The sequence below is a fragment of the Lolium rigidum genome, chromosome 2 (assembly GCF_022539505.1).
Source record: "Lolium rigidum isolate FL_2022 chromosome 2, APGP_CSIRO_Lrig_0.1, whole genome shotgun sequence".
In the NCBI taxonomy this organism is placed as follows: domain Eukaryota; kingdom Viridiplantae; phylum Streptophyta; class Magnoliopsida; order Poales; family Poaceae; genus Lolium; species Lolium rigidum.
In genome coordinates, this window is record NC_061509.1 from 106,547,692 (window position 1) to 106,567,922 (window position 20,231).

At 44.1% G+C, this 20,231-nt stretch overlaps 1 long non-coding RNA gene across 3 annotated transcripts; it reads left to right on the forward strand.

Annotated features, from left to right (window-relative positions):
* The first annotated feature begins 7,607 nt into the window (after window positions 1–7,607).
* Window positions 7,608–9,800, forward strand: LOC124687061. 3 transcript variants are annotated; one of them, XR_006998069.1, is made up of 6 exons: window positions 7,608–7,704; window positions 7,794–7,838; window positions 8,186–8,257; window positions 8,457–9,147; window positions 9,242–9,292; window positions 9,413–9,800. It is a non-coding gene; the product is annotated as an uncharacterized LOC124687061 (long non-coding RNA). The 3 variants fall into 3 exon arrangements; XR_006998070.1 differs by having other exon boundaries at window positions 8,457–9,139; XR_006998068.1 differs by having other exon boundaries at window positions 8,457–9,292.
* Window positions 9,801–20,231: the final 10,431 nt, after the last annotated feature.

The following is a 20,231-nucleotide window of genomic DNA, read 5'->3' on the forward strand; positions in this document are numbered from 1 at the left end:
GGTGGTCCGGTGCGGTTTCGTTAGCGATTCTGTATTGAGAGAGAGTTTAAGTATATTCGAAAGATAACTGGAAACAAGGCCAAGATTGAAGCATGCATAGCTGAGGCAATATGCCTTCGGGAGATGGCAGATGCCGCGACAACGTACTATCCCGATGATGTTCCCACTCAGCATAACCCGGTCACTCGTTACAATGTCGACGTGCCCGAGAATGACCCCAAGCTAAAACTATTCCAATTCCCCGGTGGCAAGGCTGGTAAAGGAACAAAATATAAATTGGAGAACGAAGAGAAGGATTGTATAATGCTATATGTGCTTATGAACATGGAGGAAGTGATCCCATTCGTAAGGTAAAATGGTGAACAAATTACTTTGCAGCTAGTAACCTCGTCTCGGTCTAATGCTTATTTTCTCCTTTCAGCGAATTCACGGATGAAATGTGGCCGTATGATGAATTGCCCGAAACCTCGGAGATGGACACTCTACTCGAAAGACGGTGCTCCCGGAATTAATAAAAACTTTGTGACATGGTTCATGGAAAAAGTAATTTCTAACCTTTCCTCTTACATTGCAACACGTGACTTGTCCCTCTTATTACACGTAACTAATGCACACAACAAATTTGAAATGTTCTTGTAGGGCCGTGAGAGAAACGTTGATATGATAGATGAGTTGAAATGTGTTTCCCAAGGTTGTAGCCGTGAGGTGACCAAGTATGAGAAGTATGATGTGAATGGGTTTCGCTTCCACACAGAGACGCACTAGAAGGGCCGGGCGAATCCCAAAACGATAAATACTGGGGTCTTCACCAAAGGAGCCAACAACTTTGATTACTACGGAAGGTTACAAAGTGTATACGAGTTGACATTCAATCGTACGAACGTGCAACTCAATATCTTCGTGTTCAAGTGTCATTGGTTCGACCCAATAGGTGGACAGAGAAGTGATAAGTCCATTGGGTTAGTTGAAGTTAAGCCTTCAACCACCTATAGCGGAGCCGATGTCTTTATTGTGGCTCACCAAGCCAAGCAAGTTTATTATTTGCCCTACCCATGCCGAAAGCGGAACTCAAGGGTTGGGAAGTCGTCTTCCGGGTATCGCCACATGGTAACCTACCGATTCCCTCCGAGGATGATTACAACAACATTGACCCCGTGACATACGAGGGGATTTTCTATCAAGAGGAACAGGACTTCGGGAATATATTTTAGAACCGTTTGTTCAAGAAGACCTCGGGAACGATGCAGAAACTCTGGTGAGTCAGTGGTGGATCTAAAGGACATATCTATGCTCGAGAAGTTACTTGAGGCGAATGACAATTATGATGAGCCTCCACCCGTCGACCCTTCAACTTTGTACTCACAAGATAGTGATAGTGATAGTGGGCCGAGAAAGAGAAAGAGAAAGAGAAAGAGATGGAGTATGAGAGTGAGCGTGAGAGCGATGATGGCTGGTGAGGGTCTTTTATTCTTAGTATTTATTTGTCAACATGCTTCTTAATTGCATTGTGCCTTTTATTCTTAGTATCTTCATTTTATTATGTCAACATGCTTCTTAATTGCATTGTGCCTTTTATTCTTAGTATCTTCATTTTATTATGTCAACATGCTTCTTAATTGCATTGTGCCTTTTATTCTTAGTATCTTCATATAATATGTCTTTGTGCTTAACTGTTTATTCTTCTCAATGCGAGTGATCTGGACAATATGAGCAGCGGCAAGGCAGACTCCGAGAGCTTGCTTAAGACGCTGGCGCAGGTGAAGAGGAATATTCCTAGACCCACTAGACGGAGTGATCGAGCCCCGGTGCAAAATCCGCGTTACGCCGATGGTACCGATGGAGGACGAGGACGAGGAGGACGAGGTGGAGGTCGAGGACGAGGACGAGGAGGACGAGGTGGAGGACGAGGTGGCGGCGGGGTACACATGGACTTTGACGAGCCACCCTCCGCTTCGGCGACGTGGCTCCTGAGTTGTACCTAGAGGGTCCGTCTAGTGGGGAGGTGGAGATGGAGACGGAGTCTACACACGAGTCGGACTCTAGGGCTGAGTTGGAGGTGATGGAGGATGGGGGTGCGCCGAAGCCCTTGAAGCTTCGTGGAGAAGCTAGAGTCCCCGATGCGAGGAAGGAGCCGAAGACCCATGATGACAAGGCCCTTATCATTCCTTCGAGCGATGAGTAAGTGTACTACTTCAGAAATTTCGAACATGTATTTTCATCTTGGGCATAATAAACAATTTGGCATGTGTACTAATGTGTGATTTATTTGCAACGAATCGGACATGGGATGCGAAGCCCCCCGCATGCCTAACAGCTTGCTTGGGGCTCGATTAAGAAGTTACGGCCCGGCAGATACACTCCCCTTAGCACGGTCCCCGGTGGCCCGACGAAGCTAGCCACTACTTGGGCGGACTATGAGGATGCCCCCGCCGTAGGCTTCGCGACAGCTCGCTGAGGCTGTGACCACCAAGTTCGGGTAAGGCATATATTTCTCGAGCACCGTTCATAGTTGATGACCCTAATGTGCTAACTCATGACTTTCACAACTGATTTATGCATGATTGAAGTGCTTCTATCGTGTGGACCCGGAGCATGACACGCAGGCGCGTCTCACTTTGCGTGGCGCTTGCGAGAGGTTGACACCGCAACGAGTGGTACAACCAAAAGTTCACCGAGCGCTAGTGCCTTCTCGGGCTAACAAGGGTAAGAGGGTCAAGAAGGAGTACTATGTTGGTAACGAGCCTACGGAGGAATGGGCAATGACCATTGAGGAGTACATGTCGGTGAGTAAAATGTCAATGAGATTCTACATTGCTCGCTAAGTTTTCATTGAATTATCTTGAGCTGAGTATTGCGTTTTCAGGTTTGTCCCGAGTGGGCCGAGCAAGCATAGGGAGGCATGGGAGGAGCTGATTAGGGCGAGGTGGCTCGGGCAGGACGAGGAGTTTGCAGCCGTGTCGAGGCGTAACATGGAGAACCGAGGCACCGGTGGCACACATCTGCGCGGGAAACCGCGACTACACCCGCTTCAAGGGGAAAAAGGTATGTATATACATGGAACGACCTTCATTCATTTCCCGCCATGTCTCATTTGTGGTACGCTTAACTTTTCTTTTCGCGATGCAGGTGGCCGAGGCACCACCTGGGGTGGTGCTTCATGATGCCCAGATATATGACATGATGCGGACGAGCGTAAGCCCAATCCCGCATTGCCTCAGCCACGGTACTACGGCAATGCCAAGGCCGCCAAGGAGGACTACCTGCGACATGGTCAAGTCTCGTCACCCCGAGGTGGATGACCCCTTGAGCATTCCGGTCGACGAGGAGTCGTTGGTCCCTGTCGGGGCACGGGCGTCCGCATGGCCGTTTCCCTTGGATGAATAAGGTGGTCAAGCCTACCCACTCCACGAGCTACACGCGCCTCAAGCATACCCTCACCGCCGACAGCCCCCGGCCTCGTCCACGGCCTCGCTCGTCCACCCGCCTACGATGTAAGTTTCCTCATTTTCATCCTCTTTCCGGTTTTCCTTCCTACATGGCTAAGTGTTTACGAGATTCATTGTTTCTGAAATTGTAGCCTCGAGTTCGAGGCGGCCTTCGAAGCCCGCAATGAAGCGTATCGGCGGGCCGCTGCCCGGTGGAATAGGCGAATACGGCCTACATGGCGTATATAGGAGTAAGTCTGAATCTTTCTTCACGCAAGTAGATGACAAGTCTCGCTTGATGCTTTATTTCGCAAAGCCTAACTTGTAACCTATCTTGCAGGAAATGATGATTTCTATGTCTATCGGTACACCGCCACCGGCTCCGGCTACCGTGGCGGGGGACATGCCTATCATGCCATCGAGGGCAGCTTGCGCTGCGACTTACTACGGATCCACACCGGAGGTAAGTTCTTTGCCAAACCGGTAGTTACCACTTTCCTTTGCCTCGCAAGTTGCTAACATGTAGGGAACACGTAGGGAACGGGATGGTCCGGGAACCGTGCATCGCCGGGTGGGCGCGAGGTCACACCGGTTCATGAAGGTGGTCGGTCTCCCGGGCGTTCTGCTGGTGCCTCTCCGTCGACTACTCCCGGGACTACTCCCGGTGCCTCTCCGTCGACTTCTCCCGGGCGTGCTACCGGTCCTTCTCCAGGTGGTTCTTCTGCAGCTTCTACCGGAGCGAAACCCCGGGCTGCTCGTTTCGCCAACGATGTGGGCGGACACACCCCGCCCGGGTCCTTCCTCCGCTAGTCGGCACCGGGCTTCTTGCTTGCCATCATTTGCTACCTACTACTATGTATTGGATGACATGGCACTCTCCTCTTGTATGCTACTACATGCACCATGTATGCTACTATGTGGATTTCATGCTATTTATGTGAATTATGGATGAATTTGGATGTATTTGTATGCTACTATGTGGATTTCATGCTATTTATGTGAATTATGGTGAATTTGGATGAATTTCGATGTATTTGGATGTATTGGACCTGCTGAACTGAATTTAGATGAATTGGAACCCAATTTAAATCGGGAAAACCAAATGGTAGGCCATATGCCGAGGGGGTTGCCGTCGGCATAGCCCCTGGCATGACCATATGGTCGAGGCTATGCCGAGGGGGTTGCCCTCGGCGTATGCCGCGGCACCAGCGCGCGCCACGTGTCCCGCCCGTCGCCAGGAGGAGCTGCTCTATGCCGAGGGCCTTGCCGTCGGCGTATGGCCTCACCTGGCAGCCGCGCCCGCGTGTGCCGCGTGTCCACCGCATGGGCCATGCGGACGCCGAGGGCCCGGCCGTCGGCGTAGACGCCGAACGTGGCAGCCTCGCGTCCGACCATGTCGCCCCACGGCCCCTGCGATGGCGTGGCTACGCCGAGGGAAAGCCGTCGGCGTCCGGATCACCTCCGTTAACGGCGACGGCGCGCCGTGGCCGGACGCCGACGGCAACGACGCCGAGGGTCTTCTTCCCCGTCGGCATGGAGCGAGGACGCCGACGGCTACCTCTACGCCGAGGGCAGGCCGGGCTACGCCGAGGGACCTGGACGCCGACGAGGTACGCCGAGGGCTGCCATCGGCGTAGCCTACGCCGAGGGCCAGGCCGGGCTACGCCGAGGGCAGCCGGCCGTCGGCGTCTACGTCGATTCCTGTAGTGTATGGCTTTTAGGGCAAATGAGTAGGAAACGGCCCGTGACACCGCATAGTTTGTCGGAACGAGGCCATATTTGGCATGTGCGTGGTCCCTGGGATGGGAAGCAAGGCGCCGGGAGCGGACTTCCAATCCGACCGATGGGCGATGGTTTTTTCATTTTCGGGGTGCCAAAACGGGTTTATTTTGTGAAGCAGCTACATGGGGCGCATTTTAGTATTGCGCGAGACCTCCGCGTAGTGGAAGGACACCGCCTTCGCACCACATATCACATGCCATATGTGCGCGCTAGCTCTCTGGGAATCCATGCGGCTTCCTGCGGTGTCCCGCCGAATCCGCTGGAAAGTGACCGGATTTGAACTAGGGCTACACTTTCCGTCGCTCAATAAATTCCGCAAAAATTGTTTTTAGGTCTATGACATATCAGTTTATGTGCTAATTTTTGTCCGTTTAGCGCGATGGTAAACGGGTGCACCAGCTGCGCCCGGTACGGCCATACCGCATCTCCGTGGGGGCCCCTTTTGGCCAAATGACAATTTAAACAAAGTCAGAAAATCCCGCGGAGCCGCATGGCGTTATTTTATGTGTCCTAGTAACCACTCCAACAGTCGGAATTAGGATACGGCAATTATTTTGGGAAACCCTTCACAAACAGGGCTATCACGTCCGGAGTTCTATGGCTTTTAGGGCAAATGAGTAGGAAACGGCCCGTGACACCACATAGTTTGTCGGAACGAGGCCATATTTGGCACGTGCGGGGTCCCTGGGATGGGAAGCAAGGCCCCGGGAGCGGATTTCCAATCCGACCCATGGGCGATGGTTTTTTCATTTTCGGGGTGCCAAAACGGGTTTTTTTGTGAAGGAACTACATAAGACGCATTTTAGTATTGCGCGAGACCTCTGCGTAGTGGTAGGACACCGCCTTCGCACCACATATCACATGCCATATGTGCGCGCTAGCTATCTGGGAATCCATGCGGCTTCCTGCGGTGTCCCGCCGAATCCGCTGAAAACTGACCGGATTTGAACTAGGGGTACACTTTCCGTCGCTCAATAAATTCGGCAAAAAATGTTTTTATGTCTATAACACATCACTTTATGTGCTAATTTTTGTCCGTTTAGCATGTTGGCGAACGGTGCACCAGCCCGCCCGATACGGCCATTTCGCATCTCGCGAGGGGGCTGTTTTGGCCACATGGCAAATTGGGCGTCATATTTGGATTCCTCTAATTTTTAGATTCAAATGATGATATGTATGTTATATTTAGATTCCTCTCATTTTTCTCATCGATTTAGACATATTATTTGTGGAATTTTGATTTTCTGATTTAAAGATATTAATTATTCAATATTAAATAGAAAAAAGACCAAAAAATAAAATAATTTTATTTTTATTTGAATTCAATATTATTATTACTTATATATATTCATTGTTGTCTACTTAAGTAATTGTTTGGGATTCAAAAATAAAGAAGTGTGCATCACGGTTCAAGGGTTAATAGGGTTGATATGCTATTATTATCAGCAAAAGGTGTCAATTCTATAATGGAAGCTCATCCGAATGAAACCAAGAAGTTAAGCGTGCTGAGGTTGGAGTAGTGTGAGGATGGGTGACCGACTGGGAAGTTTAACCATGATTGTAATTTGACATCTAAAGGTATAAACGATGCCCCCCATAGGGGGATTCACAGCGATTTGAGCCTCGTGGCCGTTGGATCCTGTCAGAAAGTCAAGCATGGTGGATCTTGGCCGTCCGTTCTGGGTCTGTAGCCTGGCTCCCCATTCGTTGCCCTCCTAGATGAAGCCATGCAACAACGCTGTTCTACCCGCCTGCAGCTGCATGCGGGGCCCACGTTCATCCAGGTCCACTCGTCATTTGCTCGGGTAAGTTTTGGGTGGGTCACGCGAGACTGGAGAGTGAGACAGGCCAAGCCTCCCCCAATCAGTGCCTTCTCCTTTCTCCCCCAATCCCCTCTCTCCTTCTCACCCGTCCGCCCTCCTCCCACCCCTTGCTCCAGCGACCACCCCCTCCCCTGCCTTCTTCACACAGCCGGCTGCGGCACCGCCGCCCGGACGCTACGGAGGAACCGTACGACGATGGAAAGGCAGAAGCCCAGGCTGGAAGTGGTGCTCAAGATGGAGGATCTCCTCCACAGCTTCATTTCATCGGGATTTGCTGGCCGGCCGGACGCCTCGGCTTGCTGGACGACGACGAGCTCGACGAGGGATGGGGAGGCGGGAGGACATGAATCAGCACGAGCTCGAGAGGGAAGCAGATCATGGCGGCTAGGGTTTCCACATCAGGTCAATGGCCTTAGGGTCGGCCAGATCTGGTCGGGTGAGAAGGCAAGGACACCCTCTGCCTACTCCCTTGCATCGTCCTTGAGGCCCAACACATCATTGCACTTTGCTGGGATTCCGCCCCCAGGTACATCCTTCTCTGCGTTCTTGATCTGTAAGATATACAATATTGTTGGCAGCCACTGAGATATATCATGTAATTTCACTTTGAGAGGAGAAGAGAAGTGAAGATGAAGTGGTAGATCTATAGGTGAATCCCGAAATACATATATCTGGTGAGCCTTCAGGTTCACATCCAATTTGGAACATCCTTATTTAAGAAAGAGTCTGGTTAAAATGTGAGCTCTGATTTCGTTTGTTTCAGGGGTGTAGCTACCGCAGGCTGCTGCTACGTTACTTTATTCCTCAGGTATTTGCCACAAATGTTTCTTTTAGAGGGGAATTTGAGGTTTATCTCTCTATTAACTTTTCCAACATCACTGAAAATCTGAATATAGCAGTTGTCGTATATAAGAGCTTCTGCCCTTGGTGGTGCTGGACCTACGACAATTTAGAATGCTACTTGCTAAGTATTTATAACAAGGGTGAATAGCTACCTGTTGGCTGCATGTTAACTTGAGCCAGCAAGCACAAATTCAACGTGATTCTGCTACTATTGCTTTCGTTGTTTATGCAGCAATGTATGGTTTCAGACCCTGCACTGATATTTTCATATAAATATATGACCTTTATTAGTTAACTTCTACTATTTTGAAGGTTGGTTCATGCGTTTGTCTATACAATCCAAATTCAGATGCACCACAGGCAGATCAACATCCTCTAGCCACAGTAAGATCTTTGGTTCATCTAGGCAATTTATTCTACTATTAATATGGTACTATCTTATATCCATACCCTGAATGCTCCTTTATTCTGAAATTACTGTATGTATTACATTATCACTGAGTGGGGAAGGGGTGATGTCATACGGTTTCCATATTGTAGTTTTCGGTCCCTGATCTTTCTTCGTTTGACACCTGTCCTGCAGAATGTTCGTTTTACCATCAGAGTGAGAAATTAATCAAGTATCAAGCAAATAAGACAGACATTGGTCTGTCCCTAATGCCTTCTTTCATGCCCTGGTGAGTTCAGATGTTCTACTTCTCATAGCTGCTTATGAGCCATATTTACAGATGTAATGATTATGCAATTATATTTTGTCTTGCCACTTTTCATTTTTATTCTAGGTCATTTGTCCATGCTCCAGAAAGTTTCGATCAAATTTCATTGTGCATGAACCAAGATCTACAGATGTAAACCAGTATCTCATTACATTTTCAGAAAAGTAACCAATATTCCTGACATGTCTGGTTGCTTGCAGGGGAGCCGTGTTGTTCGTGTTCTCCTCCACATGTTTGGTCTGCTTATGTGTGTTTCTTGTATTATCACTTACACAGTAAGGATATTCTGATGGTTATTGTCTCTGCAATTGGCCTGTTACAATTGATTCTGTTGTTGTCCATGGGTCCTTTTATCAGTACACCTCTACATGTATTTGGAATATATGTAGATATGCACCTGTACAGAAAAGTAACCTTCGTTTCTATTTGTTTCAGGTTTGATGTAGGCTATTGCTGGCTTGCTGCAACTGTTTCTCTGGCATGTAGTCCCCTGCCTCCCCCTTGCACCACGTGTGTCATAAAAGCAAGAAGTTGATTACTTAGTATGAAGGTGTTTATGTATGCATTGTGCGTTTGAAATAATCTTGGTGCAGCTAGCTAATGAAATATTGATTCTTACTAAGATATTTATGTTTGAATTTTCCTAAATCAGTTCAAGATAATCTTGGTGTGATCATGAAACCGAGAAGTTGATTCAATGCAGGTTTCATCTTGCCTTACCTGAAACTCTAATTTCTGAAGTAAATTATACTAAATGGGAACCTCTGTGATTCAAAGACATGATGCCATAAATAATTTCTGCAGTACTTGTTTTTTGTTACAGATATGGTGGTCGTAGATGGACAAGCCTGGTGGAGTGCCAGTGAGAAGCAACGTCTTAGAATTAAACGTTTGAGCAGCATGTGGTTACTCAGAGCAGAGCAATATGTTATGTGGTGGTCGTAGATGGATAAGCCCGGTGGAGTGCCAGTGAGAAGCAACATCTTAGAAATAAACGTTTGAGCAGCATGTGGTTACTCAGAGCAGAGCAATATGTTATGGTTGATCAAAACAGTTTCCTTACTACCTGAAGTTCCAACCATAGGTAAATAGCTATATTCGTCACCGTAATGTTCATCGATGCATGCATCAAGAATTTGGTCAATCGAACATGTAGGTCAGCACTTTATGGTCGCATAATTTTTGTTAGTACATAATTTCTGTTCTTCGGATTTCTTTTCTCCTAATTTGCCTGCTCCTATCTTTCATTCCACATAATCTCTCATCTTTAGTTCTACAGATGGTTTTGTTTCTATGCCTATAAATTGTTCGATAAAAATCCAAGCAGGTTGCAAGGAAGATTGAGGGAACTGGAAGAGGAGTCAACGGCTGAACCCAAATCTGCAATAATCATATATACTCTCCACCAGAGCAGGTGATCTGGTTTACTGTGTGATATGCCATTGAAAAGTAGTCTTTTAGTTCCTACAAATTGGTAACATCCTTTGTGGTGTTAGTTTCTTGCATGATTGTGTGACTTGCATATACAGTCAATGGCCTCTCTCGGGCATTGCTAAATGAATGATTGATTAATGTGAAATATATTTGTGCTAGATTGTTTGAGACACAGATTAGATTATAGCTCAAAATTCTAAAAATTTGAGGCACGCATAGATGAAATTATACATATTCTTATTGTTATTAGTTGATGTCTGCCTTCACCTGTTGTTCTTTTCAGGAGCCTGTCATTTGGTCTCAATATCATCACTGGCTCAAGAATTTGCTCTCTGAAAGCGGCAATGTCAACGCGGTAGGCTAAAACTCCCTCAGCTTTACTACGAATATGGTTTTCTATGTTTAGCAATGTCTCATACATTTATAATTAGTTGAATTATACCTAGATTAATTCGTCAATGCATACATCAAATGGGAGCCATTTTATAATTAATCTAAATATCTAATCATGCCTCTAAGCTAGATAGTAGATACTCAAATTACCCTGCTCTACCATTTTTTCAGTAGATTTACCTAACAGTATTTGTTGATTGTTACCGATGCAGAATTTTGCTATGTTGATGTAGTGGTCAGAGGACCGGATTCAGTGCTACATATCCCGGTGAGTTCCATGCCTGTCTCCTCCTTTCTCTCATCTGTTTTGTTCTTCAATAGGTTAGTTTAGGTTAAAGTATGAGGGCTCTAAATTTATGTTCAAAAGTTGCTTGAGATTATTATTTTTTAGAAAGGCTGAAGTTTGTTGCTTTGTGTTATGGTTCATTTATGAGTACTTCCATTTATACACAGGGTTCACCTCTTTATAGAGTGCAACATCCCCGGAATGCAGCTGAGGTGTTTCTCACTAATTGTAAGATTCGGCTTTCACCTTCTTGAACAAAAAAATTGACTTGCGTTTTTTTTTTTTGCCTCAATATCTTACGTTAAGGGTGCTACATGACCGCAGTCCCAAGAGGTGTAATTTATGGATGTGGTGACTTGATTTTCTGGTCGCACGTGATCTTTACTCCGGTCTTTATCATGATTTACCAGAAATGGGAGTATAAGGTGAGGTTTAACATGTGTGTGGAGATGTTTCCAAGTTTAGATAATGTTTTAAATAGATGCTAAGATGTCATTATGTATTTCAATTTTGTTTCAGGTTTATAAAGGTGTCCGCACACTTACTTAAGAGTGAATTCCCAATTCAGTGTAGCATGTGTTTTGAATTTCACTAATATTGGCGGGGGACGAGGTATGGTGTATTGAGAAGCACAATAATAAGTTCCCTCCGCAAATTGTTAGCTTTGTTATATGTATAATGCATTCTTTATTATCGTTCTGTCATATTTCATTTCATTTGCTTATGAAAAACCCCTCCCGACTCCGTTATCATTATTTTTCAGTTACCCGCCTCCATGATTTGGAGAAATTGGTCATGCTATGGTCTCTGCCTCCACGCCTCTAGCGCCTATAAATTGGTCATGTACATTGACGTGGATATTTGTTTGTTTGGCAAGTGCAGACTTTGATGTGGTCATGCTATGGACTCTGCCTCTACATCGACCCTGACAAGCAAAATATCATGGAAGCAATGTACAATGCATTTCTCAATGGTAATTCATTCTTTTTTTATCCAGAAGTTAGTATCACCTACTATTTGTGTGACTGAAGAGAACTTTATGGGTTAACTAAATTTATTTTAGACTGTAGGTATCGGAAATTTAAAGACCAAAGTTTGATATGGTAGATCTCATGGGATATTGCACCCAAGATATATGATACAATGACAACATGGATTTTTTTTGTACTAAATAATTACATCATTATAATTCCATACTTCTTGGGATAGGGTTCTTTAAATTATATCAAATGTCATTCTTTTTTAACTGAAGTTGGGTACTTTTTTACAGGACAATTTGTGTCCTTTACTTCTTGGGATGGAGCTCTTTAAATTCAATATCAAATATAATTGGGGCCCAGGAAAGTTGAGTGCTTCATGGCGGAAATATTAAAGACCCGTTGCATATAGTATACAGTAACTATAATTTAGGAAAATCTCTCCCAAGCTATATTCCTCGAGTTGGCATAATATAATAAACTTAGATTTTGTTCTATGTGTTACTTTTCAGTTGCTTGCAAAATTTTGGATTCTTTTCTTGCAGGAAAAGTTCATTTCACCCCTTTTGAATAATCCATACTGTATCTGCATGGTAAAATTGTATTTTTTTCTTTCAATATTACAACAAGCTTGCATTCCTTGGCAGTTCTCTAGGACAGAATAGTGAATTGAGGTTTGCGTAGGCTATAGACTGTACATGTCCTGCATTTCACCCCTCTAGCTCATGTTGGATTTTCGTATACCACTATTCTGTCCGAGAATGTTGGTAATATTGAACTGAGGTTTGCGTAGGCTATAGACTGTACATGTCAAAGTTTTTGATGCATAAGTAAATTTGGATTCAGAAACTGATAATCCCATGTCAAACCACCATGGCATGATTCATATAAAATATTTAGAAATTCCATACTATAGCAAGGCTGGAAGGGGGGTGGGGGTATTTTGGCTCAACTTTCTTGCTGATACGGATAGGGTAAATTCTACAATGAGACATAGGAGGATATGGGTGCTAGAAAACTGTGTCAAAGATAAAAATATTATCGATCAAATTGGAAACATCACATTTATTTTCTTGAACTCAAAAATAAGAATTTTAAGTTAACTGATATAATCAACTGGTGCATGTAGATAAAATATGATTTTCTTACTCAGGAAAAAGGAACATACCGTTTAGCATCTGGTCAGCTCTCATTGTTGACTTAAATGGATGATTCCAAAGGTGGCTTTCAGTCTAATTGACATGATCTGTGACACGGAAGACCCAAATATCCAGTGACCTTCATCATCTGCCTCTTCTTTCTCTATCGTGTAGGCTTGTGGTGAGGAAAATGGGTTAGGTAGGAAAAACTAATAATAAAAATATAAATAAATAAAAGAAAAAGCGATCCATATTTGATAAATAAAACACGTATGGGCCAAGTGAGGCTCAGTCCATTATGTAAGAGAACCCCACATTATTGTCACTGGCCGGCTCATGAAACTAGATAGTCCACTCTTTTCACCGTCCATTCTCTAATATAGTTTAATATTTACATAATAATTTATAATTTTGTGCAGATCAAAAGAGAAACAACACTCAAACTTCATTGGTCGAGGATGTCTCACTTAAGTCTCATCCTTGGATCCCTCAAAAAAAAAAGTCTCATCCTTGGAAAGTCGTTGTACGTATTGGCCAGATCTGGGAGAATAGAGACTAGCAAACATGACATAAGTGAGGTGATCTTTTACAATTTCATGCATTGAGATCACTTTTACTCCCCTTTTGATGAAAACAATACATTGCTCCGCCTTATATATTCTTATCTCTATACAAGTTACTTTTAGCTTCTAATATTTTCAGCAAGTAAATGTTACAAATGCTTATCCAGCATTATTTCCATCTTCCTAAATTACACATTATTTCTAATATTTTCAGCAAGTAGTAGTTGTTCTTTTTAATATTTTTTGCACCTTTAAATGTAGTTGTTGTGGATATTCATTTCAGGTGAGTATATGCAATCTATATTTTTCTTGCCGTTGTGTTGTGTTTTATTTGGCTTCTCTAACTCTATACTACTTGGGTTTTTGAGCCCAAATATATTTCGGTTATTTTATATATATGTGCATGTATATACTTATTTGGTTTTACATTCCATTGTAGACAATACGGAGAAGTTTAACCTTTGCCGCATCTATTACTTACCTACTATAATGGATGGAAGACCTACTACTAAAATAATATCATTATGTTCTTAAAGTTCTTTTGCAAGTCATAAAATGTGGCAAAACTATTCAAGCTCGGTCTGGCCAGGCAATTGCCTGCATATTATCCATGTTTGTTCATAGTTATATGTGTTCAATATGTTTTTTTCTTCATGGTTTACTCAACTCTCATGCCAGCCCATTCCACCCCCCGCCTAGGATCTGAAGTAACCCCCGGAACCATCTGACATGTCTTCACCGGATAAGAGGTGACCTCTCTTCTTCCTTGCGAAAACCATTTTTGTGTACATGACTATAGAGTATACCCTAAGCGGCACTAGCTTGAACTAAGTTCATTTTAACTGTTCCCAGAATCAGGCAGCTGTGGTTCGCATGCTCTGGACTATGAAGGTTGTTGTGTTCACTGTTGTACTCTTCCTGTAAATTTGAACTAGCTCTATTTCTTCCTCCATGTGCTTGCTATTTTTCACTTTCATGTATGCAAAATTTCTTTGGTGGGGGACTTGCCACATAATTTGCGAGTTCTGCTTCTTATGTAAATCAATAAATGTATTGATTGCTGATGGTACTTCCAAATATTTGAACTATTCATTTGACATGTTTCTTGAAACATTGTATTGATAAGGTCTTGCTGTTTGACATGTTTTTGAAACCCATGACCATGGAAATGCGACACCTTCAAGGAAAGAACACTGGTTTAGGATTTCAGTTATACCTTTGTTGCACACTGTCGCAGCCAAAACCCAGCAGGTTGACCATCATATGTATTCGGTGTGACACCTTTACTGCTGCAGCCAAGGCCCAGCAAGTTTAGCATCATCTGTATTCAGTGTGACACCTTCAAGGAAAGTGCGCTGATTTAGGATTAAAATTATGTATATTTCTATTTTAAATCTTAATTGACAAATGTCATGTAGCATACAAGAAACTTGAAAGCCTGGCAGCTAGCCATCGTACCACTGACCTGGTCCATTGTTCTGATTTGACCCTTATTCCGATCAAGCGTATCATAATCACCTTGCTTTGTTAGGAAGAAATAACTTCATCTGTAATTTCAAAAGCTTTTAATAAAAATAAACCCGAATGTCAAATATGTGTAGGAAAAAGGATATGCAAGGACACAACCCCAACCTACCACTAAAATTCAGGGCTGAGTTTCTTATCAAGAACATGCATCACACATAAAACAAATAATCTGATGAAGATCTTGTATTACATGGTGCTTCTACTTGTTTTCCTTTTAAATACTATGATTACATGCATGTTTCTAATTTGCTGAATTAGACCCGGTAACGTTATGAGAAAGTTCCAATTGTCACTGCATTTCATGACTACCATTTTGAATGATGCGTCCATGCCATTTTAGGCGAACCGTACAAGTTTGCTCAACCAAAAAAGACATGCCAAAATACATAGTTGGACTATCGCAAGACCAATATGTTGCTGGAACCTGCAGAAGATAAAGCAGCAAATTACTCACTGAGGAAATCAATATATTTGATGTTCGAGTTAGGGGCTACGAATATAAACCAGATTTCAGTTCTAAGACTCATGCAGAAGATAAATTCAGTTACCCAATAAGGTGGGGAGAGCGTCGGCAATCCACCCAGGGAGGCCTGCGACACGGCCAATATACCAAGCAGGGCGTCCCTCGGCTCTTATTCCGATTTATCAGCGTGTCCCGCGGGAAGAGGAGGCCGGCTCTTTGGAGCCCTCTGATGTGGGATGCCTGCGTCAGCTGATCTGGTTGAGATGAGTCCCGGCCTTCGCGTCCGCCGATGTCGACGCCTGGCGCTAGGTCGCCCACGAGCATGCCGAGCTCGAGCGCCCACATGGGCACTTCAGCGACCGGATTCAACAAGGAAGAGCGGAGAAGAGCAGGGGCATGTGAGTCTCCTGCTGACGATGGGGACGAAGGGAAAGGGCGGCCTCACGTGGTTGGGAGAGAGCAGCGGTGGGGAGTGAGCTGCCGACCACTCAATAGGGAGCGGTGGGGAGGAGAGTGGAGAGAGAGCTACGTGCTTGTCCTTTTTCTTTTGTGAGCTGGGGCATGTACTCATGTCCGATTCAGTATCGTTGTAATGGAACGCAACGTGATCCTTTCAAGAAAATAAACTTGCATACAAAAATCTGTCATGTAACGTAATCATCTTGGAAAGAAAAAATAAAAAGAAAAACATACTTCCATTGTTCCATAAAAATATCATAGATTTATCTAAATTTAAGTGTCTAGATACATTTAAATTAGACAAAGTTACGAAATGTTTTATGGAACGGGGGGAGTGTTAAACTAAATATGATATAGGTTTGTACATCGCCAATTTTGAGTGAACACATGTGTGGATCTTTGTGTAACACACACGATTTCATTGCCGGGCCATGAAACCTATTTAAGTGGCCCCAAATAAAAAGTTGATAAAAGGAGAAAAAATGAAATACATGTTTATAATATAGATTAAGAGGCGTATGTTTACACTTACTAATCAGACTGAAAAGATGAGCTGTTTTTTTTTTGCAAACAATAAGTTACCCCAAACCATGAATGCTGCAACAAGATTATGTAGATGTTGCTTTTGCTACTCCTTCCTTACTTCTAATGCTCCAGATAAAAATGGAGTGTTAGTTATTGTAATATATATTTCTCTGTTTCCATGATTGTTTATAAGAATGTGATGCTTCGTTTACGATTCCTTGTGTTTTATCCTAATTTCATCCTATTAACTTTGTTTTGTGAAACCTAAACAATGTATTATCATTGAACCACCTGATTTTTATCGTTGCTATACAAACTGTAAATCAGTGAGGATTTCACGGAATCGTGCACCATGGCAGCGTTACCATATCTCTACTAGCAGCGCTAGATGGACCGCCGATGTGACATCGCTCAATCTCCGCCACCACCAGCGGACAGACAGCCGACACGCATGTGCTCCATCTTCTCCACCACCACTAGATGGACCGCCAGAACGAAAATGGCTGATCTCCGGCACCACCATCGATGGTACTGCACACCGCACCGACTGTCAGCGCGGCTGTACCTGATCTCCGCCAAAAATGCTAGCTCGCATGCCAGCTAAACTAGGTTTCTATTCTCTCATTCTCCAAGTCGACAATGACCAATTGGTCCTTCTTCTTCACTCCGTTCATTGTTTTAGCCAGTTGTATCATCAGGCAAAAGACCACTTGGATTGGCTCAAGGAGTAAAAACACTTGAAATCTCTATATGAAAAGTATGTGCAATACTGCATGTTTATATCCTATAATATTATCTACTCATATCACTCCAAATAAAATAAAATTGACATAACATAACCATAGAATTAGAATTAGGTTTAGATTTTCTGTGCGTTGTGGCCTCTAAGGACCGAACTGCAGCAAGCTTACCTTTTGTTATTCTTACCTTACTCTCCAAATAACCACACTATTAGGTAATGTATTATATTTTTTTCCTGATTGTGCATAAAAACTATTGTTTTGTTCTGATTTCGTGTGTTCATCTTATTAACTTTGTTTTCTAAAACCTATAAAATATATTTCCATTTACCTATAGATCGGTTCGAGTTTCACGGGATCGTGCGCCAAGGCGCACATTTAAATCTAGTAAGATTAAGTGTAGTTAGAGTTAAAAGTGTATTGGGTGAAAGATAAACAAGTAAAAAAAAGAAAAAAAAGAAAAAAAAGGAAAAAATTGTGTAAAAGAAATTAAAATTTTAAAAATTTTAAAAGTCTATGCCTAGGGTTTTGCCGTCGGCATATAGAAAAAAATATATTTTTTTCGAATTTTTTTTTTGAATTTTTTTGGAAACGGGAAATTTGAATTTTTTAAAAGTCTATGCCGAGGGTTTTGCCGTCGGCGTAGCGTGCTACGCCGAGGGCCGGGCTACGCCGACGGCGATTGTGCCTTTGCCGAGGGACTTACACGCCGAGGAGCTATGCCGAGGGCGGCCCTCGGCATAGCCTACGCCGAGGGCCAAAGCATGCTACGCCGAGGGTTCCTGGCCCTCGGCATATAGCCCCATTCCTGTAGTGTACGTTTGTTATAGGAAAATATAAAATAAACAAGCAGAATTTTATGTCGATTACAACCTTTCAACTTACAAAAGCCTTACCTTTCCAGCAACAAAACCAAAAAAAAGTGTTCTCATACCATGTTTGAGGTATCAATTATAGTATAATTTTTGATAAATACGAATGTCCTGAGATTTGGAAGGTGAAAGTGGCGTAAAGACATCTATAGATGTTTCAAAGATGGGAAAATCTAATAAACGGCGCCGCACAGGTCGCTCAACGTGCGCCGGTGCCTCGTGATTCTGATAAGGGCATCGCGTGGTTTAGAAACACCGGTCCTTATCTCTTCTACCTTATCCCCTCAAGGACTATTTCTGGCCACTCGTTCTCTCACATGGAGTTTTCCGCCGAGCGAGAAGGAGGTGCGGCGCACGGATGGCTCCACTAGTTCGCCGTCCTCAAGCCGCCGCCGGCGAGCAAGGAGAGGCGAGGCGAACGGAGGGCTCCACCACCCCCGCCGAGCGAGGAGAAGGCGCGGGAGGAAGGGGCGCGTGGCGGACACGGCTCCGCCATCGCCGTCCTTGAGCCTCCGCCGGCGAGCAAGGGCAGGCGAGGCGAACGGTGGGCTCCACCGCCCCCGCCGAGCGAGGAGAAGGCGCGGGAGGATGGGGCGCGTGGTGGACTCGGCTCCACCATTGCCTTCCTTGAGCCGCCGCGGAGCAAGGAGGAGGCAAGGCGCAAGGCGGGCTCGATCGCCCCCAGTGAGCGAGGAGGATCATGGCGCAGTGAGGCTCCACCAGGTCGCCGACGGCGAGGGAGGAGGAGGACGTGAGGTGCAGGACGGGCTCCACCAGAACGCCAGCGACAAGGGAGGACGAGGCGCGCTGCAGCAAGGGCTTTATCATGTCGCCACGGTCAAGCGAGGAGCAACGCCTGGGATGACAGCCGACGTGCACCCGACAGGGAGGCTGCCAGCAGGTTCACGGAGGTGTGGCGGTCGTTGATGAGCTGCCTGAGTTTTTTCCTCTTCTCCCTACATGTCGATTCGTTTGCAGTCCGTGGAACTTTTGGAATTTTGCATGTGAATCAAATCCTGTGAGCAATTCCCTAGTTATACGTGTCTCGATTTTTATTTGTGTAGAACAGGAGATGCATCTCTCTTCTTTGCCAAATTAAACTGGCAATCATGCGGTACAAATTTGGCAGCTAGATGTAATTAACCTGGTAGTTAGAGACTAATTTTGACTGGATGAAATTAACCTGGCAGTTACAGACTAATATTGGCTGGCAACTGAATGAAATTAACTTGGTAATCATGCATTGTAAATCTGAAAGTTAGATGGAATTATGTGAAATTAACCTGGGAATTATGCACTAATTTTTGGGTTGCAACCAAATGTATCTATAATATCTATAAAGTTCATCCCCACTAAGGTGCAATTAATGTTTGCAAGCTCATAATATCTATAAAGTTCATCCCCACTAAGGTGCAATTAATGTTTGCAAGCTCAAATTTGGTGCAGCCACGTCATCCCTATTATTTCTGCCCGTCGGATTGAAAATCTGTGATCCTTAGTTATGCGTCCATATTGCAACTTTCTATCATGTAGCTGAGTCATCATCTTACGCACGAGTAAGAGCGCAACCTGACTGTTTGCTTCCTATTCTCCATTAATCTCCACAACAGAGTACTTTTGAGCTGGCTATTAGGCTAGTCATAGTGCTAGTATCATACTACCTCCGTCCCAAGGAATAAGGCGTACGCGTATTCCAATGCGAACTTTGACCATAAAAATTGAGCAACAAAATCTTGGTTATATTATATGTAATTAGTATCGTTGGATTCGTATTGAAAAACACTTTCTAATAATGTTAATTTCATACAAAAAATCTTTATATATTTAAAGTAATTCTTAGTCAAACGAAAAGCACGTAAAACGAGGACGCCTTATTCCTTGAATCGGAGGTAGTAGCTAGTATCATGCACATTGGTCCCACAAAAATGATGATGTGGCAGCTAATTAAGGAGGAGAGAGGAGATTAGAGTAACATAGGTAGATACTGTATCATAGCTCATGTCACGAGAAAAGTTAATGCCAAACAAATCTTGTGCACAAATTTGCATTGAGATTCTAAAAAGCAATAAATATAGCATGATTATGATACTACTTCATGATACTAACCACTATAGAGATAGTATCATACACAAGTATCATATGCATGATACTACTACATGATACTTACCACTATGACCAGCCTTATAATGAATCTCCACAATAGCAGAAGTCCCGTAGTCCCTTCCACTTCCATACAATCTCCAGAACAAAGCAGAAGCTCCATT